The sequence below is a fragment of the Neofelis nebulosa genome, chromosome 4 (assembly GCF_028018385.1).
Source record: "Neofelis nebulosa isolate mNeoNeb1 chromosome 4, mNeoNeb1.pri, whole genome shotgun sequence".
NCBI classification, from domain to species: Eukaryota; Metazoa; Chordata; class Mammalia; order Carnivora; family Felidae; genus Neofelis; species Neofelis nebulosa.
In genome coordinates, this window is record NC_080785.1 from 93,485,516 (window position 1) to 93,512,897 (window position 27,382).

Here is a 27,382-nt window from a genome sequence, read left to right on the forward strand (position 1 = left end):
ATGGGTATAATAACATAAAGTAGGGGTTGGCAAACTATGCCCCACCAGCCAAAGCCGGCCACTACCTGTTTTGTAAGGAGAGTTTTATGAAAACACGGAAATGCCCATTCACTTACATATCGTCTATGACTGGGGAGGGGGTGACATGACCTACAAAATCTAGAATATCTATTCCCTGCCCTTTACAGAAAAAAAAAAAAAAAAGTGCTGCCCTGGAACATCAAGGGTTGTTGTAAGGATGAGAAGAGATACTTCATGAAGGTGTTCTCTACAGTTAAGCAACCCACGAGTGTTGTGAATTCGTGTTACCGATTGGTAGAAAAGTTGTAAAATCACTGGGACCTCGTTGCCTAAAATTCGGAGAGGCCTCTCGGTCTGCACCACCTCAGGAGCAGACTGCCCAGGAAGAAATGCCCGGGGATGAGGGGGCTCGGCCCTTCTCTGGGATGGAGGTGGCTGAGGTGGTGTGACGGCAGGATGTGCCGTGCAGCTGTCAGCGCAGGGCAGGGAGCCCGCCGGGCCACAGACAGCAGCTGCCGCGAGCCATCCATTTCAAGTAACTGATCCCCTGCTATTCCCTGATGGAGGAGCTCTTGGTCACAGGTGTGGGACACATGCATATTCATCACTCGCCCCTCTCCTGACTGTGCCAACGAGATGGGAGGAGGGGTGGGGCTGGGCTCAAACGTATGCTTCGACCACGACCCCAGCGCAGCCCCCTTCCACTGTCCGCAGCAGTGACTGCTTTCCCGAGACGGACTCGGCTTGACCAGAGTTGGAAAATTTTCAGCGTGAGCATGACGTTAAGACAACCCAGGCTCACAAGTCAAAACTCATAAAATGGATCTAAAGCCGGTCATTTATCCTGGCACTGGCGTTGCTACCTCCATAGGAGTACGTTTGCAAACAAACGTGGGTACACACCTAATGTTACAATGGGTCCCACACACCTCACAGACAATCGTCACAAAATTGTCTTAATACAGATAATTTTTCTAATTTTTTAAAATGTTTATTTACTTTTGAGAGAGACACAGCATGAGCGGGAGAGGGGCAGAGAGAGAGACACACACAGAATCAGAAGCAGGCTCTAGGATCTGAGCTGTCGGCACAGAGCCCGGCGCCGGGCTCAAACTCACGGAGCACGAGATCGTGACCTGAGCCAAAAGCAGAAGCTTAAGTGCCTGAGACGCCCAGGTGCCCTGAAGGCAGATATTTAAAACATCTAAAGGATTTGCACTGAAAGTGGTTTTTCAGAAAGAAACCACTGCCTGATCCCTGCTCCTGTCTAGGGTCTTGGACATTTCACCCCATCAGTTCGTGCCTCACTGCCTTGCAGTGAGGGAAGCTGTGAGGATCCGCAAAATTGAAACAGTCATGATTCCAAGTTATTTCCTGCTAGATACTGGTGGGTTTTCATTAGTCCCTCCTGACGGGATCATAAATAAAGTTGAGTCCGCAGCAAAGGAAGAACATTATCACCCGGGGAAAGCCCAAACGGGAAAATGGTTTATACATTAATATGGAATCAATGAGTCACGCAAAGTCAGAGTCAGAAAAGTGCCAGGCGCTCACAGCAAGAACCTTCCTACCAAATCATCTCCTTGCTCTTATTTACAACAGTCGGGCCCTTCTTTGGGTGTGGCGGCTCATTAAACGCCCCACACGTGACCTTGATAGGACACTGCCTGGAAGGAGCTTATGGTCTAAGACAGGCAAGGCTGTCACCAGTGAAATTGAACAGAAACTCACACTAAGTGGGCAGACGTTATTAAGGACCAACTAAAATGGTTTTAGAGTTTCCAATTAATTCAAACCAACATTTGAGTTGATTAAAAGCACTTGGCAACCCTGCATCTCCGAACAGACAGTGGTGCTGCCTGATGATAGCTGCAAACCCCCCTTCAGTACCCTCCTTCACCCTGTCCCACTAAACCCGCATCCACACCAACTAGTCAGGCTTTTCACTCATCCAAGCTTTCACTTCCCTCAGCACCAGGAAAGATCAGCAACCGTATCATTTTCCAAGTCAAAAGACATCTTCTGATCCACCAGGAGCAGCAGAGCCTTTAACAAAATACACCTGGTTAAGATCCCAAGTGATGACAATCTACACAAGAGAAAGGCGTCAAGGTTGGAGTCGACTTGATTACAATCAAAAAGAGTAATCAACTTTAAACTACCAACTTCCTACGTCTGTCCAGTTAATAAAACAAATACTCTCCCTACCCACTCCCAGTATTTCTGTGCTTTAATTCAAGGTACAGAGACTAAGTAACCAATTTACACACACATACTTCTCTGGTACACAAAGTAGGCATTGATAGATATAAATATATTGATATATAGACAGAGACACAGACATCCAAACATAGAGATGTGGTGGGAAGCTCTATTTTCACCCTTCCTTTTTTTGTAAGGGACAGGCTTAGAAACAAACGGGAGACCTTTAATTGCATTGGTTTTCTATGGCTGCCATAACAAAGCATCACAGACTGGGTGGCTCAAACAACAGGACTGTATAGTCTCACAGGTTTGGGGGCTAGAAGTCCAAGGGCAAGGTGTCAGCAGAGTTAGTTCCTACTGAGGGCCATGAGGGAGAATCTGTTCCATGCCTCTCCCCCGGCTTCCGGTGGTTGGCTGGCCATCTTGAGCGTTTCTTGGCTTGGAGATCTCTACTTGATCTCCACATGGTGTTCCCCCCACTGTGCCTGTGTCCAACTTTTCTCTTTTTATAAAGACACGAGGCATATTGAATTACAGCCCACTGCAATGACCTCATTTTAGCTGTAAAGAGCCTATCTCTATATAAGGTCAAACTCTTAGGTCCTGTGTTAGGACTTCAACATCTGAATTTGGTGACACAATTCAATCCATGACATATCCCCATTTCTAAAGCTCTGTGTCTACACTCAGGTCAAAGGTAACTATTATTTTTTTTAGCCTTATTGAGGTGTAATTGACAAACGAAAGTGTAAGATATTTAAGTACACATATCTGGTACACATATACACTGTGGAAGGATCCCCCTATCTACTTAACACATCCGTCACCTCACTTCTTGTTGTTGTTTTTGTTGAGAACATTTAAGTTCTACTGTCTTAACAAATTTTAATTATACAAAACAGTGTTATCAACAATAGTCACCAATGTTATGCATTGAATTCTCAGACATTATTTACCTTATTGCTGAAAATTTGCACCCTTTTACCAACCTCTGCCTACCTCCCCCACCCCTGGCTCTGGGCAACCACCTTCTATTCTCTGTTTCTAGGAGTCTGACTTTATTTTAAATTTCACATATAAGCGATGCCATTAAGTATTTGTCTTTGTCTGGCCTATTTCACTTGGCATAATGCCCTCTGGGTTCTTCCATGTTGTCACAAATTTCCTTCTTTCTCATGGCTGAATAATACTCCGTTGTATAAATATACCACACCTTCTTTATCCGCTCATCTGTTGATGGACACTTGGGTTGTCCCCGTATCTTGGCTACTGTGAATAATGCTGCAGCGGACATGGAAGTGCAGAGAGAGAGAGAGAGAGAGAGAGAGAGAGAAAATGAGAGAGTGGGGGAGGGGCAGAGAGAGAGGGAGAGAGAATCTTAAGCCGGCTCCATACTCAGCATAGAGCTGGATGCAGGGCTCAATGTCATGACCCTGACATCATGACCTGAGCCGAAATCAAGAGTCAGACGCTTAAAAAAAAAAAAAAAAAAAAAAAGAGTCAGATGCTTAACCTAACCGACTGAGCCACCCAGATGCCCCGCTTCCTGGTTTTAAATTAGGGACTCGAGCAGGCAGGTGAAATCATTCAATCCAGAAAAGTGCCATTTTTTAAAACTGGCAAGGTGGAGCCCTAAATGGCACCTGTGTGACTGAAAAGAGGAGGTTGCTGGATCAAATGGCAGTTTTACTCTTAATTTTTTGAGGAACTTCCATACTGTTTTCCATAGCGCCTGTGTGGCTGCTATCTTTAAGCACCTACCTCTCTTCTGGGGCACAAGGGAACAGAATAAATACAAACAATGGTATATATCCAAGTCTGCTCGCAAGCATCACGGTGTGTGTTTCTCTGTATCGAGCCCCTAAGCATATGCTGTCTGTGAGCTGGATGAATTTAATATATTAAAATGGTTTCATGCTTTATTGACTTGTGGGGTTGCTAGTTAGTCATGGCTGACACAAAAGATTACTGATCGTCCTCTTGAAAATTATGAATAGGCTATGGCTTGAAATAAAACACAATCAGATTTCAAAAGACTACTGAATACAACTGGAAAAAAGTACTCACTGAACTTACACCCTTTTTATCGCATTGCCGCAGTCTGATTTTCGCATATATGTTATTACGATTTGTTGACGGTTAAGAATGTAGTTTGTGGTTTTTGAAAACAGTCCCACCGTGCATTAGAAAGGGTATCAATCTCTCAGATCGCAGTGTGAGACCCTTACGTTTGTTCAAAATCCAGCAGACAGAGATATTGCTAAGGATGTCAGAGACACACAGATCTCTGAAGCGATCTTGTCAGAATACTCTGGTGAACACGAGACAGGTGCCTTCTACCTAAAGAGAACATGGACTGATGCCAACCTTCTGTCAGTACTTTCGTTTTTATCTTGATTCGCCATAGTTACACCCTCTTGTGCGGTAGGGTTGGACGATGACAAAGTCTGTGTTTCATCGTCAGTTTCTAGCTGAAGAAGGAAACGTCCTCGAGCCTCGTTTCCAACGCCGTACAGGACACTGAGGTTCCTTAGTCTTTGCAGAGTAGCCTGGTACTTCTCAAACTTGAATTAATTACGAATTTCACACATATACAATTTTTCCCTACGTGTCTCTCAAACATGGCCCCATTGCCTTGAACCCAGTCCCTGTACAATCCACTAACTGGTTGGGGGAGACCATGCTGTAAGTCAGTGCACATGCAGGAATATAGAGAACACAGCAGGTAGGAGCAGCCTGCGGCCAACCCAAAAGGAGAGAAGGTTGGCTTCCAAAGCCGCAGCCTGCGTGCTTCTCTGGTCTGGTCCACACCCCGGCCTTACCACTTTTCATCTCTGTCCTGTGTGCCCCGCTTCTGATTTCTTCACATTCAGGTGGCGGAAAGCAATCTTAGAAAGTGCTTCACTCAATCAGTGTGCAGCCACCCAGAGACCTCCAGGGGGAGGTGACAAGCACCAGCCTCAGACTCTGAAGGGAAAGGAAAGGCCTGTGCAAATCCGGAATCATCTGCCGTGAGCAAAGGTAGAAAATTACAGAGCAACTCTTCGGGGTCACAAAGATGTCACTTAGGGCTCCACGGCGGCAATTTAAAAAATGGCACCCTTCTGGATTGAATGATTTCACCTGCCTGCTCGACTGCCTAATTTAGAACCAGGAAGCAAATTACAATCATACAGAATCCAGGCCTGAAATTATGAACATTTGATTTCCCGTGGTCTAGACGGCGTCTGTATCTTCGAACCAGGTCTGAGGACAAAACTCCCCAATTCCCTCTGACAAAAAAAAATCCTCTTGACATTTTGCAATATTCGTGTACTCCGTCATTCATTCTTGCATTCACTCATTCATCAAATGTCGGGATCCTTCCAGACACACCACCATGCACAACAGGAAACACAGCTCAGGCTCCTCATGGAACAGAAGGGGTCTGGATTTCCACAGTCACGAACCTGGGGAAAGCTGACAGAATTCCATTATGAGCAAGGCCAAAAATGCCTTTCTTGCCTGGATGAGTATTTTGTTTTCTGCTTCCTTTTACCAAAAGAGACTTGGTCTCTCAATGTTATCTGCCGCAAATATCAAGTATTTTCATACAAGCAAGGTACTTTTCTTCATTTACCACCTGTCCACCTCTTTCCGGATTTGTATTTAGACACATTTGATTGGGTTTCACTTGATGTCAATTACACTACGCTCTTTCAGGAGATAGAATAATCTGTCTACTCTGAGATCCCCGAAAAGCTGCTCCTGAAATGAACTTTGCTGAGTTACAAGTTCATATAAACCTTGTGCAAAGCAAAGAATCCTGTTTAACATGAATATCATCCCAAATGTGTTTGGCAAGTTCACATTTTTATATCTCTAATTTTCTCAAGGTGGGGCCATCTGTATATAAAAGCACAAAATAGCTGGAGAGGTGAGATGATCTAAGAATTTTCCTATTATTCTGAAAAAATACTAGCTTTGACTCTTAGTAAGGTCTTCTCAATGCATTTCTTTTCAGTGCATGGGTATTATCATATTTCATTTTTGCAGCGTGATTTATAAGCTATTTCTATTTCATGATGTCAAATGATTTCAATGACCTGAAGTACCACAAGAAAATATCTCTTTAAAGTATTTCCTATTGGATGCTATGAAATGGAGACTATTCTCCGTTTGTCAAGACGTCACTGCAAACATTTTTATCCTTGTCCCTTTCTCTTTCTTTCAGATTTTAAGTTATTACCTTTACAGGGGGGCTCTTTCCTCACTCCTCATTATTTATAATCTCTCTTGGACCTTGTGCTGTAGGACACTTCTCCAGGATGTCTCATTACCCACCTGAGCCTTCCCGCCCTCTGAATCCCTCTCACCCTTGCTGATCTCTGCTCCTCCAGCCCCAGTCCCAGCAAACGAAACCGACCATGAACTCACCGACTCCCTGCTGCTTAATGGGTCCCTTTATGGTCCTAGGACAGCAATCAACCCTTGATATATTTTACCTTCCACTCTAAATTGGCGTCAGGGTAACTGTTACTAGAAACAAATAGCCATGGAGTTTTAAAAACCCTATACCGGGGTGCCTGGGTGGCTCAGTCGGTTAAGCGTCGAGCTCTTGGTTTGGGGTCAGGTCATGGTCTCATGGTTCTTAAGTTCGAGCCCTGCATTGGGCTCTGCACTGATGGCTGTGGAGCCTGCTTGGCTCCCTCTCTCTTTGCCCCTCCCCTGCTCACTCTCTCTTTCTCTCTCTCTCTCAAAATAAATAAACATTTAAAAAATAAAGTATTCCAGCTATTACAATTTGTGAGACATATGATGTATCACAATTTATGTAAACTACAACACATGCTATAAATTAAGACAGTCAATTCTGAAGTGAACTTGCTTTTGTTTATATTACAGTTTTAATTATCTCTGAATATCTACTAATTTTTTATGTTGTTGCCATGTCAATGTTCTTTCTCTAAAAACAGAAATATTTGAAAGTATTGAATGATATAAAAAGTGGCTTTTGCCCATCATGCTACCAACATCGGGACAAAAAACTATGTCATCAAGTCATCTGAATGGTCAAAGATACCAAAGCAAAATTTTTCCAATTATGGTTTCATGGAACGTCAGGAAGCATTTCAAAGTATCCCAAATTATTTTTGATTTCGCTTACATTTCAGTAAGCTCGACCTCGCCAGGAGCTGTTTTATTATTCTGGCTATACCCACAGCCAACTTCTCTTTCAGAAATGCTTTAAATCAGATGCTGGCCTAGCAAACTGAATGGGGTACCATGTGCCATATTAAAAACTTCAGTAGCAAGTGGAACCGTGATGGACCCCCACCGGAAGCAGAAAGGTGAAATCACGCTTCCCAGATATACTCACGTGGGAAGAAACACGGCTTCGCCAATATGTAGGGCAGACTTATCTACCTTGTCATGTATCAAAACAATCTGTGGTCAATACCAAAACCCTGTAATGAGATTTTACATGGGGAGCTGACTGGGCATTTCTGTATTTATTCCAGTAGATACTCCAGGGGAAAGAGGACTATTTGCAATGCAATTAGGGGGGACAAGTGCATCCGAGTGCACGCCAGACGCAGGGGCCTCCCCGGATTCACACAGGCCAATGTCTTAATGCAGCGAACGGCACCGAACTACACTTCCTACAGTTTTCAAACTTTCGTCGGTTAACTAGATGTTTACCGAGCGCCTCGCTCGGGCATGCCACTTTTGTGGATATGCCATCCAGCCCCTACAGACCTTGTTCCAACACCATCTGTCACTTAAGCTTGCACAGATTCAAAAATTTCAATTCACACTCATCTACTCGGCACTCAAACTGAAGCTATAATTCAAATTTCGACATGAAGCTTGAATTCCTTTTCACTGTTCTTCAACTTTGACCCGGCTCCCCCTCCTCTTCCTTCGCTGAAAAGGGCCAAGACAACAGCCCAGCAAGTGGGGCAGGCAAAACAGGCCTCTTTTGTTCACTTTTGTCCCTTCAGCTCTCTATTGAGGTGAGGGACTAAAAGGCCGCACAGGCTTTGGAAGGCAGCAGCTTTTGCTTGCAAGCCATCCTTCCTCAGGGCCCAAGAAAACTCTAGGATGAAACTCTTTTTCGACAGTCCGCTTCTACCTTACAGCATAATTAATGGGAGATTAGTCCTTTTTTTTCCTTTCCCCTCCCCTTGGAGAGAATCTGCTAATGGCGTTCAACATGAGCTTGTTGTGTTTGGCAAAAATGTATGCTTGTAAATCATGCCGTTCAAATGTCAAGGTCATCTAAAAGTGGCATGAAATTGCTTTAAAGTTGCAATTTGGAGAAAAGATCACTACCTACTGAATACATATACTGAATTTTTTGAATGCTCTCAGCCCACTTGAGAAAGATAAATCGAATTCATTGCATATTACACAGTAGAAGACCTCCTACAGGATTCCCTCAGATTGCCTTGGGAATATGTGTTTGTGGTTACAGTGGGTTTCGAACCAATATACAACACACATCATAAAATTTAAATATACACATGAACAGATAGGTAGATAGATAGATAATGTTCAAATGATTCTTTCCAGCCCTATCACCACTTAATAAGGATTTCAGATGTCTCCGAACATCAAATCGCTATGTTGTACACATGAAACTAATAAAATGTTGTATGTTGATTACAGGTCAATTAAAAAAAGAATTTTAGAAAGGATCCTTTTGTCTGATAATAACTACCTTTTCCACTCTCGTGTGAGTTCAACAGTGCTTTTAAGGCACGGCATTGTGGAAGCAGATCAGAGAGCTCACAAGACAAGCTGCATTCATCACTCCTGTTTCTGAACTGAATAAGCCATTTGGACAGTATGTGCAGCGGACGAGCACTAGCCTTTGTAAATTTGTTCCCTTTACCACCAGCATTTCTTAGATTCACTAGCTTTTCAGTTACTTGCGGGAAGCCCTCCATCAGACTTTTCAAAACTACCTTTTTCTAATTTGAAATTCCAATCTTGTAGGCCAGTAAAATAGGTCAATTAAGTTGACACCACATCTTTTTTATTAGCTCAGCTAAGCAATGATAATTGGGTAGTGAGGGGTTTATACTGTCATCTTTGAAGATTCAAAGTTGTTCACAAGTCCAGCACATCCCTAAATAGGATATTCCTATCTGTTTGCAGATATGAGGCAAATTTGCTCCTGATCTGGGTTAAAATGCGAATGTTATTTTTCTCTGTAAAATAAAATCATACTAGTATTTCATCTAGCCTCAGAGCAAGGCCACTTCACCCAGCTGTGCTACAGACATGTATGCTCTAATTCAACATTAAAAAAAAATAACATGAATGTTCTTCACCAGTGCTGGCTTAGCCTGGGCGATGACACACATGTTCCGTAGCATCTATTTCATGCTCTATGCAAAGTACGGGGTCAATCGTTACTCGTTAAAAACCATACATCTCCTGGGGCGCCTGGGTGGCTCAGTCGGTTAGGCACCCAACTTCGGCTCAGGTCATGATCTCACAGTTCGTGGGTTCGAGCCCCTACCTGCACCCTATCTCTCCCTCTCTTTCAAAAAAAAATTTTAAAAAACCATGCATCTCCTTAATAAAAAAAAATTAAAACAATAAGTTAGAAAATGTCGTGAAACCCTTGTTCATGACACATAGTACATTAGTATATTAATTAGTATATTAATAGTATATTAGTAAATTAATTCGTATATTAATTTATAACTTTAAAGAGTAACAGCTATAGTTCTTTCCACCCATTAGGATGGCTATTGTCAAGAAAACAGAAAATCGGGGCGCCTGGGTGGCTCAGTTGGTTAAGTGTCGGACTTCAGCGCAGGTCATGATCTCGTGGTCCGTAAGTTCGAGCCCCACGTTGGGATCTGTGCTGACAGCTCAGAGCCTAGAGCCTGCTTCAGATTCTGTGTCTCCCTCTCTCTGCCCCTTCCTGCTCATGCTCTGTGTGTCTCTGTCTCTCTCTCAAAAATAAATAAATATTTGGGGCGCCTGGGTGGCGCAGTCGGTTAAGCGTCCGACTTCAGCCAGGTCACGATCTCGTGGTCCGTGAGTTCGAGCCCCGCGTCAGGCTCTGGGCTGATGGCTCAGAGCCTGGAGCCTGTTTCCGCTTCTGTGCCTCCCTCTCTCTCTGCCCCTCCCCCGTTCATGCTCTGTCTCTCTCTGTCCCAAAAATAAAAAAAAAAAAAAAAAAAAAAAAACGTTGAAAAAAATAAATAAATAAATATTTAAAAAATTTGTAAAGAAACAGAAAATAAGGGTTGGTGAATACGTGGAGAAACTGGAACCCTGTGCTCTCTTGGTGGGAATGTAAATGGTAAATCTGCGGTGGAAAACAGTACGGTGGTTCCTCAAAAAAATTAAAACAATGCCTTGACCTTACGATCCAGAAATCCCACTTCTGGGCATATATCCAAAAGAACTGAAAGCAATGACTCAAAAAGGTATTTGTGCACCCATGTTCATAGCAGCACTCTTCACGATAGCCCCAAACTGGAAACAGCCCAACAGACGAATGAATTTTTAAAAAAATGATTGACAGACAAATGAAATTTTTTTCACGTGGTATTACATACAACGGAATATTATTCAGCTTTCAAATGGAAGGAAATTCTGACACATGGAGGATCCCTGAAAACATCATGCTAAGTGAAATAAGCCAGTCACAAAAGGGACACAGACTCGTACGAGGTACTGAGGACAAATTCACAGACAAGAAAATAGAATGATCCTTGCCAGAGCCTGGGAGGAGGAGGAATGGGTAGTTATTGCTTCATGGGGATTGAGTTATAGCTGGGGAAGGTGAGAAAAGTTCTGGAGATGGACAGTGGTGATGGTTGTGAAACATCCTGAAGTACTTAATGCCACTAAATTACATAGTTAAAAATGGTTAGAGCCGTTTTCACAATAAAAGAGTGGCTTGGCGAAACCATCACATTTTCAATAAATATATGATGTTTGCTCCCCCATTTAAATCTTTTTTTTTTAATGTGTATTTATTTTTGAGAGTGAGAGAGACAAAGCACAAGCGGGGGAGGGGCAGAGAGGGGGAGACACAGAATCTGAAGCAGCTCCAGGCTCTGAGCTGTCACCCCAGAGCCCGACACGGGGCTCAAACTTACAGACTGCGAGGTCATGAGCTGAGCTGAAGTCGGACCCTTAACCGACTGAGCCACCCAGGCGCCCCGCTCCCCAATTTGAAGACAACCTGATATTGGAGGTAGAGCTGTTCCTGTAGCTTCTTCACGTAGCCTCCTCCTTCACATTTTAAGCGGAAAAATGAACCGTTCGTCAATTTGTTTTGGCACATTTTCCTATTCTTAGAAACTTCAGTCCTGATGGTAAGAGAGACTCTTCAAAACTAAAGGGGCTTTTCATTTGCCTCGGCGGACAAAGGATAAAGTTAGCCACTCTGTTCTTGCCCCTAGCATCCCTAGGTGTCCTCTGTCTTCACCTGGCAGAAAGGTTCAGGGCTCCTTCAGCGGGGGAAGGAAAATACACCTAAAAAGCATTTAATAATTTTTTAATCATTTTCAAATTACTTCCTTTTCGCCAATCACCTCAGCAGTTCAGGGCTGACCTAAAGCAGCGTTTGGATGCAAACACATAAAACTTCCTAGAGAAGACTACAGAAACTCTATATTCTAGTTAACCTTGTTTTCAGCTACCATACTTGTCAGCTGGAAACTGGTCTTTGGAAGTGGGGATGAGACTCCCCAGGCTGCTGATGGAGGCAAGCAAATCAGGACTGCTATGGATTGGACTGTGAGCCCCAAAATTCATATGTGAAAGACCTAACCCCCAATGTGACCGTATTTGGAGATAAGGCTCTGGGGAGGTAATTAAGGTTCACTGAGGTAATAAGGATGTGGTCCTAATCCAATAGCATCAGTGGCCTTATAAGAAGAGGGAGAGAGAGATCTCGGTGCACATCCACCGAGGAAAGCATGTGTGAGCACACAGCAGGAAGATGGTCATCTGTAAGCCAGGGAAACAGCCCTCACTAGAGCCTGCCCATGTTGGTGCCCTGATCCCAGAATTCCCAACTCCAGAACTTGAAGAAAGCAAAGTTCTGTTCCTTACACCACTCAGTCTATGGTATTTGGTTATGGCAGCCCCAGCTGACTAGAACAAAGACCTTCTGATTTCCTGGTGAGAATCTCAGGGAAACAGCTTACCCTTCAGATAAGTCTCAGTGCTTACCCTTCAGGGAGCGAGCGATGACTGCTAGGAGCCACAAGAGGACTTTCTCAGATGTTCATAATGTTCTATTCCTTGATTTGGCACTCGTTACACCCATGTGTCCAGTTTGAGCAAGTTCATCAGGCTGTACATTTATGATATATGAAAAAAAGAGTCTGTGTACAGAAGTATGCAGCCATACTTCTCATTTTATCATTGGAACTAATCTCCCTGGGGGCACCTGGGTGGCTCAGTCAGTTGAGCACTAACTCTTGATTTCATCTCAGTTTGTGGGATCGAGTCCCACTTCAGAATATACAGCAGCATGGAGTCTGCTTGGGATTCTCTCTCTCTCCTCTCTCAGCCCCTTGCCCATGCATGTGCCCTTTCTCTCCCTCCCTCCCTCTCTCTCTCTCTCAAAATAAATAAAAATGAAACTTAATTAATATCTCTGAAGGCAGGAACTGCAGTGTCTAGGACACTAGACTATCCATTCAGTAAATATTTATGAATGAATGAATGAACGAATGAATGACTTAAAGTATTTCTTCATCAGAAAAGCATCCTGTGGGGTTCCATTAAATAGCTCCTTCGTACATGCAAATACATTATCTGCCATTTCTGTTTCTATCCAGCCAGTTGTACAAGGAAAACTACACCTACATGAAAACGTTATTCGAAAGGATCCTTTAGGAAGTTTTCTGTAGCCCAGGTACAGTACCCTCTCCTGCTTCGGAAGCACTTACACCCCCAGCTATCCTGGTCGTGGTCACATCAGCCTCACAGGAAGTACTGTTTCCAAAGATGAGTTTGCTTTTCATTTACCGTCACTGCTGCAATAACGAAATGATATCATGTGGGGAGACTGGCCTTCAGTCCAAACACCTCATCACTACCCGGCATTAGGTGGCTGGGTGACCTCTCAGCACCCCATTGTACTCATTCAGAAACCAAAACATTTGGATACAGTGTTCTCTTACAGCTCTCAAATTCCTGGATGATGTGAAATGTTTTGCAACTTTCCTGCAATAAAGTACAAAGCAGGCTGAAAGAAGACCATGAGTCAGTAGGATTAAGAATGCACAATGAGGGATGCCTGGGTGGCTCAGTCGGTTGAGCATCTGGCTTTGGCTCAGGTCATGATCTCACAGTTTGTGGGTTCAAGCCCCACATCGGGCTCTGTGCTGACAGCTCAGAGCCTGGAGCATGCTTCCGATTCTGTGTCTCCCTCTCTCTCTGCTCCTCCCCCACTCATGCTCTGCCTCTCTCTCTCTCTCTCCTTCAAAAATAAATAAAAACATTAAAAAAATTTTAAAGAATGCACAATGAGTTCACAATTACAAACATGCTGAAGGCTATTCCAGGAACAGCTGATCTCACTTTAGGTCAAATTCTTGTTTCTACAAGTTAATATGCAGCATCTTTGTAAATGCACCACACAGTCAAATACTCAGGATATCAGATACTTTCCTAAGATGTCATAGTAGGGTCTTATTCAAATTCAACATCCAATTTGAGGAGTAAATCTGCAGTCAAAGGAGTGTACAAAGGAGATTCGGGACTGGGGAGCCTACTAGAAACATTTGCCAAATGGAAATGTTTGCCTTTTCTTAAAATTAAAAAAAGAAAAAAGTTTTCTGAAAAATTGCAATGTTCCAGGAACCTCTCAGCCTCTCTGTAATCATAGAGGCATCTCGTCACTAAGAACAGTCTGGTGACTGTAACTGGCTAGGCAAACAGCAGGGCACTTAAAAGCTAACAGGAATAAAAGAACATGTAAAGGAATTCCAGGGCAATACGAGGTAATAAAAGGCTATTCCACAATACAATCTGCTGATTTACAGTAGCGCCTGCTACTGTGAGGTCTGTGGGAGTCCGAACTGAATGGCCTTATAATGTCCCTGATCACTTGGTGGTTTTAGGCTTCCCCTAAACTAATGCGGTAAGCCTCCAAAAAGTCCCCATTTTCACAGTCTGGGATGGTAAAGTGTAGGGGCAAAACTCACCCTTGCTTCTGCCCCCCACTCCCCTCCCCTGCTTCCTAGCTATGTGGCCTTGGGAAAGTTAACTGACCTCTCAAGTCTCCGTCTCCTAATTTTAAGAAAAGGGTAGTCATATGTTGTGGAAATTAAAGAAGATGATACGTGTACCATGCACAGCGCCTGGTACATCTGAAGCTCTCAAAACAACGTGGACTCTCATTACCATTAAAGAGGAAAGTATCCAGTGGTCTAAACCCATTTCAGGACTTCCGGAAAGTCTCCTTTACTCTTGAGCTATTATTACAATATTTTAATAACAGGGCATGGTTAGCCTCAAGCAGTCCCAAACCAAAGCAGCCCAGCCTCCCAAAGGTCTGCCTTCAGTAGCTGCCGCGTTGCTGACAGCCCCAGGGGCAGCTCCTGGTGCAGAACGCAAGCCTCCTGCCCCATTACACTCGCCTCCATCACTTCTCTGCAAGAGCCTCGGGCGAGGAAGGGCCCAGCCTCTCAGACCTGCATCTCTGCGCCTTAACCATGCGGGACCGAGAAGGAAAAGAACATTTCCCTGTTAGGACAAACAGCTCCGCGGAGGGCAAGAGAGAGGCTGGGTGGAAGGAGACGCCCCCGCTCGGCGCCCTCCCTAGGCGTCGGCAGCTGCGCAAGGGCGGCCCCCCGAGCGTGCGGGGGACCGAGGATGCGGCCGAGGGCCCGGAGCGGACGACAGGGGAGGGGATCCGGAGGGAAGGCCAGAGGCCGGCTCACCGGCCCCGCGGGGCCCGAGGACCCCTCTGGAGGCGCCTGCTGCCCAGGGTACACCGTTCCAGAAGTGATGACGAGTCCCCGGCTCACTCGACCGGGGCACCCCCGGTCCCCTCTGGGCGCGGGGAGTTGCGGGCCGGGAACCGCCGAGCCGGCGAGCAGCCGGGGACCAGCACTCGGCGGCGCCCACTCGCGCGGCCAGGAGGGGGCCGGGGGCGGCGCACGGCGCAGATGGCGCTGGCGGCGAGATGGATGCTCCGGAGCCGGCAGTCACTCCCGGCTCAACACAGCATCCCGGGCCAAACGGCTGCCAGAGCCCACTACCGGGAGCCCGGGCAGGGAAGGGGCTCTTCTGGGCCAGCCCCAAACCCCGGTGGGCCAGCCCCAACAGTCCCAGCCCCCGGAGGCTGGGCGGAGCGCCGGGACCCGGAGGACTCGCACCTGTAGGGCCAACAAACCCCGGAAAGCCCCCACCCTGCTGCCTTTGCGGTCTCTCCCTTTCCCCCAGATTCCCCGAGTTCTCCCCTGGGGCGGCGAGAGTGGAGGTCGGCTCGGCCTGGAGCCCGGCGATCGGCGCAGGTGTGAGCACATCCGAACAAAGCCCACGCCCAGATGTGTCCGCGGGGACCCGGACGCGCACCCGCCGGTGCGCGCCGGCCCGGCACCTGCGCTCCACGTCCCGCCGGCACCGTGGCGTGACACCCTACGCCCCCCGCGTGCATGGCGGGGAAGCCGCCGTGCCGGGCCCCAGCAGCCTCCCCAGGCCCAACTGGCCACCCAGGGACCCCAGGCAGGGCTTCCCGGAAAGCGCGGGGCGCGGATGAAGAAGTTGTCCACAGACTGGAGGAGGTGAAGGGCCCGCCCAAGCCACCCAGGGCTGCCGCATTTCGGCGAGTCCCCGCCCGGGCGCCCGTCCCCCTCCACCCCGCTCGGCGCCCGCGGGCGCGTCCGAGGCCTGAGGGTTGGAAGGGAGTTGGCCACCAGGTTCGCCCCGCCGCAGAGAGAGCGGCGCGGCGCTGCCAGCCGGGAGGGCGCTCTGCTGAACCCCGGGCCGGCGTCCGAGTGACAACACAGCAGCCCCCGGGTGCCCTCCTCCGCTCCAGCCGTCGCCCCGGAGCAGGACCGAGTGTCACCGCCGGACGCGCACGGAGCTACTCACGTTCTTCCGCCGCGCCCACCGCTCAGCCCCGGCGCGGCCGCCCGGCTCCCCGGAGCGCGGACGTTGTCCGTTCCCGACGGAGCTGTGGCCTCCGGCGGCCCCGCGGTGTCCCCTGCGCCGCGCGTCTGAGGCTCCGACTGCGGCGCGCGTCCGCCCGCGACCCGGGCGAAGCAGGGCTGGCCCCGCGTCGGCGCGCGCCCCCGCCGCTCCCGCCCCTGCGTGCCCGCCCCGCGCCGCGCTCTGCCTCCCGGTCGCTCGCTTTAGCGTCCTACCCCCGCCGCGCTCGCCTCCCCGGCGTCCCCCGCCCTTCCCCGGCTGGCCCGGCCCCTCCCTCCCCTGCGGCTGCGGCGGCGACGAATGGGCTCCGGCCGCCGGCGCCTCGGGGACCGGGTGGCCCCCTCACCTGGGATGCCGCGCCCTCACCCTACCAAGCGTGTGTGGCTGTGGTTGTCGGGGTCGGGGTCGGGGGGGCACGGAGGGGCAGCAGAGATTTGGCTACAGGAGACGTTCCAGAAAACGGACGGTCTTTAAATGCCGCTCTCATGGGTGTGGGTTTCTGTCTGAGGTCTATGGCCTTTTCATTTTCTCCTTGTGAAGCATTGAATTTCTTCGAAACTCACCAGTTGGATGGGTGAGATTGGTGAATTGGGGGGGGGGATGTATTTTTATTTGTTTACTTCTATTTATTTATTTTTTTGCAACCGTTCTTTCCAAACAGCCCCCAGAAAGGGGAGCGAACATTCAGTGTAAGGTAGGTGCTGACTGTCTATTCGCGGTAGGAATTGGGTCTTCTGGTTCCAGGCAATAGGATTAGTACACATTTGCTTAGTTTCAGATTTGGAAGCTTTATGGAGAACCATTTACAAGGAAAAAAAAAAAAAGAAAGAAAGAAAGAAAGAAGAAAAAAAGAGGGTTTTCTAAATGTGTAGTATGTTCGGGAGGCCCTTCTCCACTATACCCTAGATGGGGTCCAGGATTTCTTAGCCTGGCACTCAAGGTCATCAGTCATAGGTCTGCAGCCTGACCTCTGAGAACTTCCCTCCCAACCGCCAGGCATCACACGGCTTGACCGGTTGACCATTTACTGCGGTCTCGAACCCTCACTAAGGCTTAGCTGGAGAACGGAGTTTTTTTCCTTCTCTAGTGTCACTCAGGAAACCATTTGTGAAGCCCCTCCTCTCTTCTCTCCACCCCCAGGCTCCTCTCCTGGGCCCCAGGACTAGGGCAGGGATTCGGGAATAAAAAAGGCGCAAGGGCGATGTTCCAGGCCCTGACTACTCCTCTGATCTACTCTATTTGAACTTGCCACTTCAACCCACCCACACACGCAGGGGAGCAGCCTTCCTTTCCTTCTGCTAATACCACCCTCTCCTCCTCCCACCGCCTGATATGCTCCAGGCACCCAGAACCTCCTGTTCCTGAAACCACAGTTCCTGAACCCGTGTTCTCATCGCTGACTACGGGTCTTTGCTTAGTCTCATCCCTCTTCTGGCGCTGATCTTTACCCACTACCTCTCACCTCTCAATGAATTGTCCAAATTTCCTTCGGAATGACCTTCCAAAAAGAAAAAGAAGAAGAAGAAGAAGAAGGAGAAGGAGAAGAAGAAGAAGAAGAAGAAGAAGAAGAAGAAGAAGAAGAAGAAGAAGAAGAAGAAGAAGAAGAAGAAGAAGAAGAAGAAGAAGAAGAAGAAGAATGTGCTTTCATGATACCCTTATTTCAAAGTTTGGCCTGGTTCTCTGGCCTATAAAATAAATTCCAGAACTCCTGGCAGGCTCCTTCACGATCTGCTCTAACTTCTGTCTCCATCCTCCAGTGAGAAGAATTGCTTTCATTCTAAGCCTTTGCACGGGAGACTCCTCTTACCTAGAATATTCCTCCATTTTTTTTTCCCATCTGGTAAACTTATTCATCTCTCAGACTTGCTCAGTTGTTACTTCCTCCGTGAAGTCTTTCCTGAGTCCCTGTGTGTTTAGCCGTAATAATACCTGTCGCATCGTTACGATTGCATGTCTGACTATACAAAATATCCCTTCTTGGAGGACAATTTGTCATTTATTATTGTGTGACCTTATTTCCTACCCAACACAAATGGACCCACAGATAATCACAATACTCCAATCTCACTGCCTCCTCATTCCCACCCATGTGAAGGACTTCAAGACCCATCGACCCCCTCCTCACCCCAGTCATTGCTGAGAGTCCTGGGGTTTCCCACGTATCCTCTGCCTTGTGCCCACCTACCCCAGGGGTGCCCCTTCACCCCAGCCACTGTCAACGTTCTCCTTTCCAGGGCAAGGATGAGGTGGGAAGATGGCACTCTGCCGTCTCCAGTTCTTGCCCTCGTTTTGTGTAGCAGTTTGTCCCAGTGGGCACTTAAGCAGGACTGTCTGTATCCTCTAGTGTGACAACCTCATAAGGACCATCCTGAAACAACAATTCCAACTTCTGCATGGGACCGTTCCTTTCCTTCAGGCCTCAGCCCTGTGGGCAACATCAGGTCGAGGTAGACACTAAGCGGTCCCGGTGAGGTCCAGGTCGGTCCCGACGCCGTCCAGGCGGCCTGCAATGCAGAGGTACTGAGGTTCTGGAAGGGAGTCTCAGGCAAGTGGCAGCTTCTTGACTTTTCCTTATCTCGACAGGTAGAATAGCAATACTTCATACACAGAGTTATTTTAAGGGTCAACCTATATAGCACAGTAGAGTCTGAGACTCAGCAAGTACTCAGCAGATTCTAGTTGGAAAAGCAATTGTTTGATCAGGTGTTTGCTAAGTGAGTGCATACTATTCAGGAAAGGAGCAAAGACAGAAGAGGAAAACAGCTCTGGGGGAAATGGGAGGTTAAGTAACCTGCGGAGGTCACAGACCACTGGGATTCCGGCCGGGGCATTCTGTCCACGCTCTTAACCACAGCTCTCTGCCCCCCTTTCATTGACAGTGCACTCAAAGTTTGTTTTGGTGGGTGCTTCAGAATTTCTCTGCCTCCGAGCAGCAACATCAGAAAGCCATGGAGCCCCCCAGTGGTACCAGCAGTGAATATGTGATCAGCCTTTCCGGTTTCCTCCCGTTTCCTCCTCCATAGTCCTGCTTCTCTCCTCAGAACCCTCACTCTACTTTCCTCTTCCCCTGCTACCGTCTCTCATTTCATTTCCGTCCTAATTGTCCATCCATGCGTCCGGCTTCCCTCAGGAGGCAGGGCAATGGCCCTGCTCTAAAGCCAAGGCCACGTTCACTGAAACCTAACATGGACCCGGCTATGCCAGGACCCAGCCGTTTATCTGGGAGTGAGTTACTTCCTCTCAGTCTGGCTCCACACTGAGAAATGAAGGAGCCAGGCTAGGTGAGGACAGATACTCTTTTTTTTTTTTTAAGTCTGTCATTCTGTGATTCTGGTGGTGACCAAGAGCATTTCTTTGAGTCCGGTGGCCAAACTCGCAGGAAAGCTGGTAGAATTCTAGGTAGGAAAGAGTGGAACACTGGCAGCAATATAATAACGTTGTTTCCTACACGAGTGCCTTGCATGGGTATCATCTCTGTCTTAATAGCCTGTGGCTGTGCAACGTGAATCGGGGTATTCTAATCCAATATGGTCAAACAGCAGAGTCATTATTGTGGGCAGCTTCTTAGATGGCACCCAGTGATCCTCTCTTCCTCGTCTATATGTCCTGTGTAGTCCCCTCCCCTTGAGCATAAACTGAACTAGAGACTCACTTCTCTCTCTTTTTTTTTTTTAATGTTTATTAATTTATTTTGAGAGAGAAAGAGTGAGTGTGCACGCATGCGTGAGAGGGAGACAGAGGATGCCAAGCAGGCCCACGCTGTCAATGCCGAGCCTGGAGCAGAGCTCGAGCTCACAAACCATGAGATCGTGACCTGAGCAGAAATCGAGAGTTGGATGCTTAACCGACTGCGCCACCCAGGCGCACCGAGACTCACTTCTAATGAACGTAATATGGCAAAAGTAGTGGGATGTCACAAAAAGACTGAGGCTCCTTCTCTCTTGCCATTTTGCTTTTTCCCTTGCTTGCTGGAAGGGAAGCCAGCTGCCGTGTCGTGAGCCCTCCACACGGCAGGGACCTGAGGGAGGCTTCTGGCCAATAGTTTGTAAAGAGCGGAGTCTTGCCTTAGCCATCTGAGCGTGCTTGGAGGCAGGTCGCCCCTAGGGAGCTGCAGGGTGACTCCAGCCCAGGTCTTGGGAGAGATGTTGGGTCAGAGGACCCAAGTCATCTGCCCCTGGTTTCTCAACCCACAGGAACTGGGAGACAATAGGTGTTTCTAGTTATAGCTATAATTTCGTCACTGATACAATTGTTTAAGTGCATTTCAGAACTCTGAATTCACATCTGACCATGCGTATCATATCTGTTTTCTGGATGGGAGAGGGGAAACTGGGTCAGCTGGTGGTTGGGATAAGATGCAGACACAGTCTGGGTAAAGAAGCAAGTGTGGAAAACACGTTAGACAAGTGTGCCTTGTCCAAAGGTCAACCCCGGCAGTGCCACACCCCAGAGCCACACTTCGCGCCTATAGCCAAGCCCGGGCTTAGACATGCACGGTGCCCCCCACCCTCCCAGGCTACTCTCTCCTCTTGGATGTTAGCCACAGCCTCAGCTGGACCACACCCCTTGCAGCCTCACAGTGGGTGCTTATTACCCACCATGGATAATAATAAGATGTGCAGTTATGGATGAAATATAAATAATAACAGGCTGTGTAGTTTCATGCATCACCTAACCAGTAAGCAGTAGAAAGTCTCCACAGATGCAAAACACCAATAGCTCTCATGCCATCTGCCGCACGACCACAGAATTCACTGTCCCTGCCTGGTGCCGTGTGGCACCACAACAGAAACCAGAAATGTGCAACCCAGTCATTGCCTGGTGCTTAGCAACACAGTATCCCTGCACCTATCTAAAGAGCGTACTGCTGAAGCAATTGGAGGAAAATGTGACCTTAGTGGTTGCCATCTGTGGATTTCTTCTCTGGAAGCTTGTGAGTCACTAGGACCTTCTGCTTGGCTCAACCCACCCCCGTGGTTGGGAAACCGGCTTGGAAAGAGGAGAACATTTTCAGTGGTAATAAGTATGTTCCTTATAGCCAACTTCTCCATCTGTTCCTACAGTTTCTATCCATAGGAACGTACAGAGGTTCTGCGGATTGGATTTCAGACTAGCCAAGGTCAGCGTGCAATCAGCCACTGTAGTTGGGGTCATTAGCGACAGCGAACTGTTGCTCTGGAAAATAGAGATGCTGAGAAACACTCTTGATATGTGCCCTTCATTGCTGGCTTAAGAGGGAACAGATGACAGGTACAATAAAGATGAATTCACCACGGAGAAACAAAAGGAAATGGCTTCAGAAATGATACTCTGGGGTCTAAATGAAGGGTTGATCCAAACGCTTTCTCATTTGGTGTTTCGTTGAATTTATTTAAGAAGAAAAAATGGTGTTAGGTTGATGGGCCTATTGTATTTCCTTTTATATTTTTCTTTTAAGCCTCGATTTAAATTTTACTTTAAAGCCTTCCAATATTTTAAAATGCCAGATAGCGACAGGAGACAAGCAAGTTCAGTACCACCGTGCCCTGGGCCTTGTGCTTTCGAAGGCCCTGCTCTGGTCCAGAGCCCCTGTCACCCCTTCCTCCTCCTGGACCACATCTGGGTACAGAAGATCCCTGAATCTCATCAGGACTTGCAAAGCCTCTGCTCCTCATGCTCCTAACAGAGGACTTTCTGGGGGTGGGCAAAACTGCAGGCCTGACGCATAGAGATCTTAAAAGTTCTCATCACAAGAAGAAACGAAACGAAACAAAGCTGTAACTGCACATGGCGGTGGATGATAAGCAGACGTATTGTGGTGACCATTTCACAAGATATACAAATGTTGAGTCATTGTGCCATCCACCTGAAACTAATAGGTGTCAATTATATCTCAGTGGAAAAAAGTAACTAAGTGAAGTGATGGACGGGTGGACCATCATGTGATGGTGTGACAACCAGGTGGTAATCGTGTCACCACAGATACGTCTAGAAAATCATCTCCTGGGCGCCTGGGTGGCTCAGTTGGTTAGGCGGCTGACTTCGGCTCAGGTCACGATCTCGCGGTCCGTGAGTTCTAGCCCTGCGTCGGGCTCTGTGCTGACAGCTCAGAGCCTGGAGCCTGCTTCATATTCTGTGTCTCCCTCTCTCTGACCCTCCCCTGTTCATGCTCTGTCTCTCCCTGTCTCAAAAATAAATAAACGTTAAAAAAAATTAAAAAAAAAAAAAAAAGAAAATCATCTCCTTGTACACCTGAAGCAGACACAATGTTATGTGCCAAATATATCTTAGGAAACCTGGAAAACAGGAACAAAAACAAAGAAACAAACCAACAAAAAACCCTGGAAGTCCAGTAAGTGGCTGATGCAGCAGTGTGGACAGGATATGGACACATGGATTGGGGTGTTCACCCAAGTCGGCTCGAGGCCCTCGAAGCTTTATGACTACACCAGGGATGGGCCATGGGCTGGGGTGTGGGGCTGTTTTCATCACCATATTCTGACACACAGCTACGAGAACTCTAAAGTTCAAACGTGGACGTCAAGATCTTTATGAAGGTATCTTTGTCAAAATAGGAAGGCAGAACATATCTTAAAACTTTTAAATATTTACACATGTGGTGTGGACCTCCAATTGTATTCTTTCCCCAAGCTTCCCCTCTCCCCCATTTATTATGGAAGATCCTACAAGAATCCGTTTCTTACTATGATCAATATACTGATGTATTAAAACATACTGTTAGAATAACAAGGTTACGTCTGGATTTAAGTGATTTTGGTTTGTAATAGTTCGTACATAAATGGATCTCATCTTAATTTTTTTTTTTTTTGGTAGGGGAGGGGAGAAGAGAAGTAGGGTTATTACTGTAATAAAATTGTCTTGAATTGACTAATTTGATATTGGTACAGAAAGTGCTTTCCTACCGTTCTCCCCTAGTTTGAAAAACTTACTGGATTTTCATTCAAAACCTACATTTAGAGATAAACGTGTTTTTGTCCTTCAGTGTTTTGATTATTCAGTTCGTTCATTGTTCAGCATTGTTGGTTTCTTCTCGTTGTTACCATTTGTTGTTTTATTTGAGCTGTTTTCATTTACCAAGAATTTCTTTGATAATGGAAGGGGTAGCAAAAATCAAATCACATCACTTCCTGCTTGATTCCACTTGCTAAAATTAGAGGATGTTTATATTAATAATTTAACGACTTATGGTATAACGCAACATGAAAATATCATGCTATAGGTTAAAATAAGGAGAAGACTGAGAAATGAGGAAAATATTTACATGCAATATGGAAGAGTGGAGCAGAAAATGATACGTGTGCTATTATTGCAACTCTAAAAGGCATAAAAGAGAAAGATTATATGCAAATAAAAAGTTCTATTAAGGTGACAGAATTATGGGAGATTTTTAAATTGTGCATGGAAAGTTTGACCAGACATATCTTTCCAAAAAAATATTTTTATTTAAAATCTCGGACTCTTCATCGGAATTGGTAAGGATGGAGTAAAACTGTCACTATCAGCAGATGACATGATACTATATATATGTGTGTGTGTGTGTGTGTGTGTGTGTGTGTGTGTATACACGTATATATATGAATATATATATACATATGCATATGTGTATATATATGTATATGTACATATATATATATATATATATATATATATATATATATAAAACCCTAAAGATTCCACCAAAAAGCTATTAGAACTGATAAATGAATTCAGTAAGGCCACAGGACACAAAATGAATATACAGAAAGCCATTGCATTTCTATACACTAACAATGAAGCAGCATAAGAGAAATTAAAAAAAAAATCCCATCAAATTGCAACAAAAATAACAAAATATCTAGGAATACATTTGACCAAAGAGGCGAAAGATCTGTGCTCTGAAAACTAGAAAACACTGATGAAAGAAATTGAACACGACACAAGGAAATGAAAAGACATTCCATACAAATGATCCTAAAATTGGTATGGAACCACAAAAGACCTCAAATAGCCAAAGCAATCTCGAAAAAGAAAAATGAAACTGCAGATACCACAATTCCAGACTTCAAGTTGTATTACAAAGCTGTAGTCATCAAAACAGTATGGTACTGGCCCAAAAACAGACACATAGATCAATGGAACAGAATAGAAAACCCAGAAATAAACCCACAGCTATATGGTCCATTAATCTTCAACAAAGCAGGAAAGAATACACAATGGGAAAAAGACAGTCTCTTCAACAAATGGTGTTGGAAAAACTGGACAAGCAACATGTAGAAAAAAGAAATGGAGGAGTGCCTGGGTGGTTCAGTCGGTTAAGCCTCTGACTTTGGCTCAGGTCATGATCTCATGGTTCGTGGGTTTGAGCCTCGTGTCAAGATCTGTCTTGACAACTCGGAGCCTGGAGCCTGCTTCAGATTCTGTCTCTCTCTCTCTCTCTCTCTCTCTCTCTCTGTCCCTTCCCCAGTCATTCTCTGTCTTTCAAAAATAAATAAACGTTAAAAAAAAAAAAGAAGAAAGAAATGGAACCACTTTCTTACACCATACACAAAAATAAATGGATTTATCCTCAAAATGGATTAAGGATCTTGATGTGAGACCTGAAACCATAAAAATCTGAGAAGAGAGCACAGGCAGTAATTTCTCTGACATTGGTCATAGCAACATCTTTCTACATATGTCTCCTGAGGCGAGGGAAACAAAGCAAAAATAAACTATTGGGATTACATCAAAATAAAAAGCTTCTGCACAGTGAAGGAAACAATCAATGAAATTATAAGGCAACCTACAAAATGGGAGAAGATATTTGCAAATGACATCTCTGATAAAGGGTTAGTGTTCAAAATATGTAAAGAACTTACACAACTCCACACTGAACACCTAAATAATCCAATTTAAAAAATGGGCAAAAGATATGAACAGACATTTCTCCAGAGAAGACATACAGATGGCCAACAGACAAATGAAAAGATGTTCATCATCACCACTTACCATCAGGGAAATGAAAATCAAAACTGCAATGAGGTATCACCTCACACCTGTCTGAATGGCTAAAACCAAAAACACAAGAAACAACAAGTGTTAGCAAGGATGTGGAGAGAAAGGAAACCCAGTGCACTGCTGGTGGGAATGCAAACTGGTGCAGCCACTCTGGAAAAGAGTATGGAGCTTCCTCAAAAAGTTAAAAATAGAACGACCTATAATCAAGGAATCGCATCACTCCGTATTTACCCAAAGAATATGAAAACACTAATTCAAAGGGATACAAGCACACCTGTACTGATTGTAGCATTATTTACAATAGCTGAACTGTGGAAAGAGGCTAAGTGTCCATTGATAGATGAATAAAGAAGATGAGGAGGAGGAGGAGGAGGAGGAGGATGATGATGTGTGTGTGTGTGCACGTGTGCACGTGTGTATAAACACAGTGGAATATTATTCAGCCACAAAAAAGAATGGAATCTTGCCATTTGCAACAATATGGATGGATTTAGAGGGTGTAATGCTAACTGAAATAGGTCAGACAGAGAGAGACAAATGCCATATGATTTCATTCATATGTAGTATTCGAGAAACAAAAAAAGGGGTCCCCAGTGGCACAGTTGGTTAGGCATCCTACTCTTGATTTCGGCTCAAGTCATGATCTCACACTTCGTGGGATCAAGCCCCCCATCGGGCTCTGCACCGATGGCGTGGAGCCTCCTTGGTGCTCTCTCTCTCCCTCTCTCTCTGCCCCTCCCCTGCTCTCTCTCTCTCTCTCTCAAAATAAATAAATAAAAACATTTTTAAAAAGAAGCAAACAAAACGAACAAAGCGAAGAAAAAGAGAATGAGAAACCAAAAAACAGACTCTTAACTATAGAGAACAAACACGTAGTTACCAGAGGGGAGTTGGGTGGGGTGATGGGTCCAATTGGTGAGGGGGATTAATTAAACTTATAATTAATTAAACTAAATAAAATTATCTTGATGAGCACCAAGTAATAGATGAAAGTGTTGAATCACTATGTTGTACAACTGAAACTAACGTAACACCATATGTTAGCTCCGCTGGAAATAAAATTTTTAAAAAATGTAAGTCAACGAAAAGTCTCTTTTCTCATTTCCCCCCCCTCCCCCCGTCCCTTCTCTACATCATGCCATAGACCAGACTGTGGTACCTGGTGGGCTCCTGGGCACTGCTTGGCCTTGGCACTGAAACTTGGAGCTAAGGCAGCTAGTATTTTCACTCGAAGCCCAGGGAAAGTGTGTCCCATGAGTGTGCCCTGAGGTTACAGGGTCCTCTGCATTCTGGTGATGTTCAAAAGATGGTCCAGACAGAGAAGATACTACAGTCATCGGACCCCACAATACGGGAGGCATACATTGGCAAAGACCACGTGCTTGCTTAACAAACTCCTGGACATTTGGCCCTTTAGCGATTGTCTTTGGAAATACATGGTATTTTGAAATTGAAAAACCTAAAGGCAGAAATAAAACCCCCAAACGCTGTATACTTTGGTCATCGCTCCATGCTTCTGTGTAAGCACACAAAAGTTCTATGTGATACAGAAGGTATTTCTGATTCAAAAGCAGTACGATTGAGGCTTAATTTTTTTAAACGTCCAGAGAGACTTTTCTGTCAAGTAAGCCAGGTGTTCAAAGTCCCTGATACAATTTTGGGTTAATTAAGTAAATCCTCACAGCCATATGATTTTCCATTGTTAATCCTGTCTTGCAGGTGAAGAAACCGAGCCTTGGAGGTGTTAATAACTTCCCGAAAGATCATGAATTTGAAGTTTGTTTTGTTCCAAAGACTCAGTGATTTCCACCACAGTATTAATAAAGAAATTATTTCTAGAAAAGTAAACATAAATGTATATATCATAAATTGCATATTTTCTATAATAGAAATTACATGTTTTAGATACATAGCAGAATTTATGGATTATATATATAAAAAACTGAAATTATATACATAAACATATACTGGCCCAGGAGAACAGTTCCAAAAGAGAGGTCCCACTGGGAAAATCACTGATAAAACTGCAAAGCTTCCCATAGCAACTGCTTTA

The 27,382-nt window shown here is 45.7% G+C and overlaps 1 protein-coding gene and 1 long non-coding RNA gene across 22 annotated transcripts in view; both read right to left on the bottom strand.

The window, feature by feature from the left end:
* NRCAM (neuronal cell adhesion molecule) overlaps positions 1–16,410 on the bottom strand; it is a 286,918-nt gene extending 270,508 nt beyond the window's left edge. For all 21 annotated transcript variants that reach the window (XR_009260570.1, XM_058725394.1, XM_058725414.1 and 18 more), the window contains exon 1: positions 16,297–16,410. The gene's annotated coding sequence lies outside the window, so the exon portion shown is untranslated. The remainder of the gene's footprint in view (positions 1–16,296) is intronic.
* Positions 16,411–22,866: 6,456 nt separating this feature from the next.
* On the bottom strand, positions 22,867–27,138 carry LOC131508428 (uncharacterized). The gene is made up of 2 exons (XR_009260008.1): positions 27,012–27,138; positions 22,867–23,497 (listed from the first exon to the last, which is right to left on the bottom strand). It is a non-coding gene; the product is annotated as an uncharacterized LOC131508428 (long non-coding RNA).
* Between the last annotated feature and the right edge of the window lie 244 nt (positions 27,139–27,382).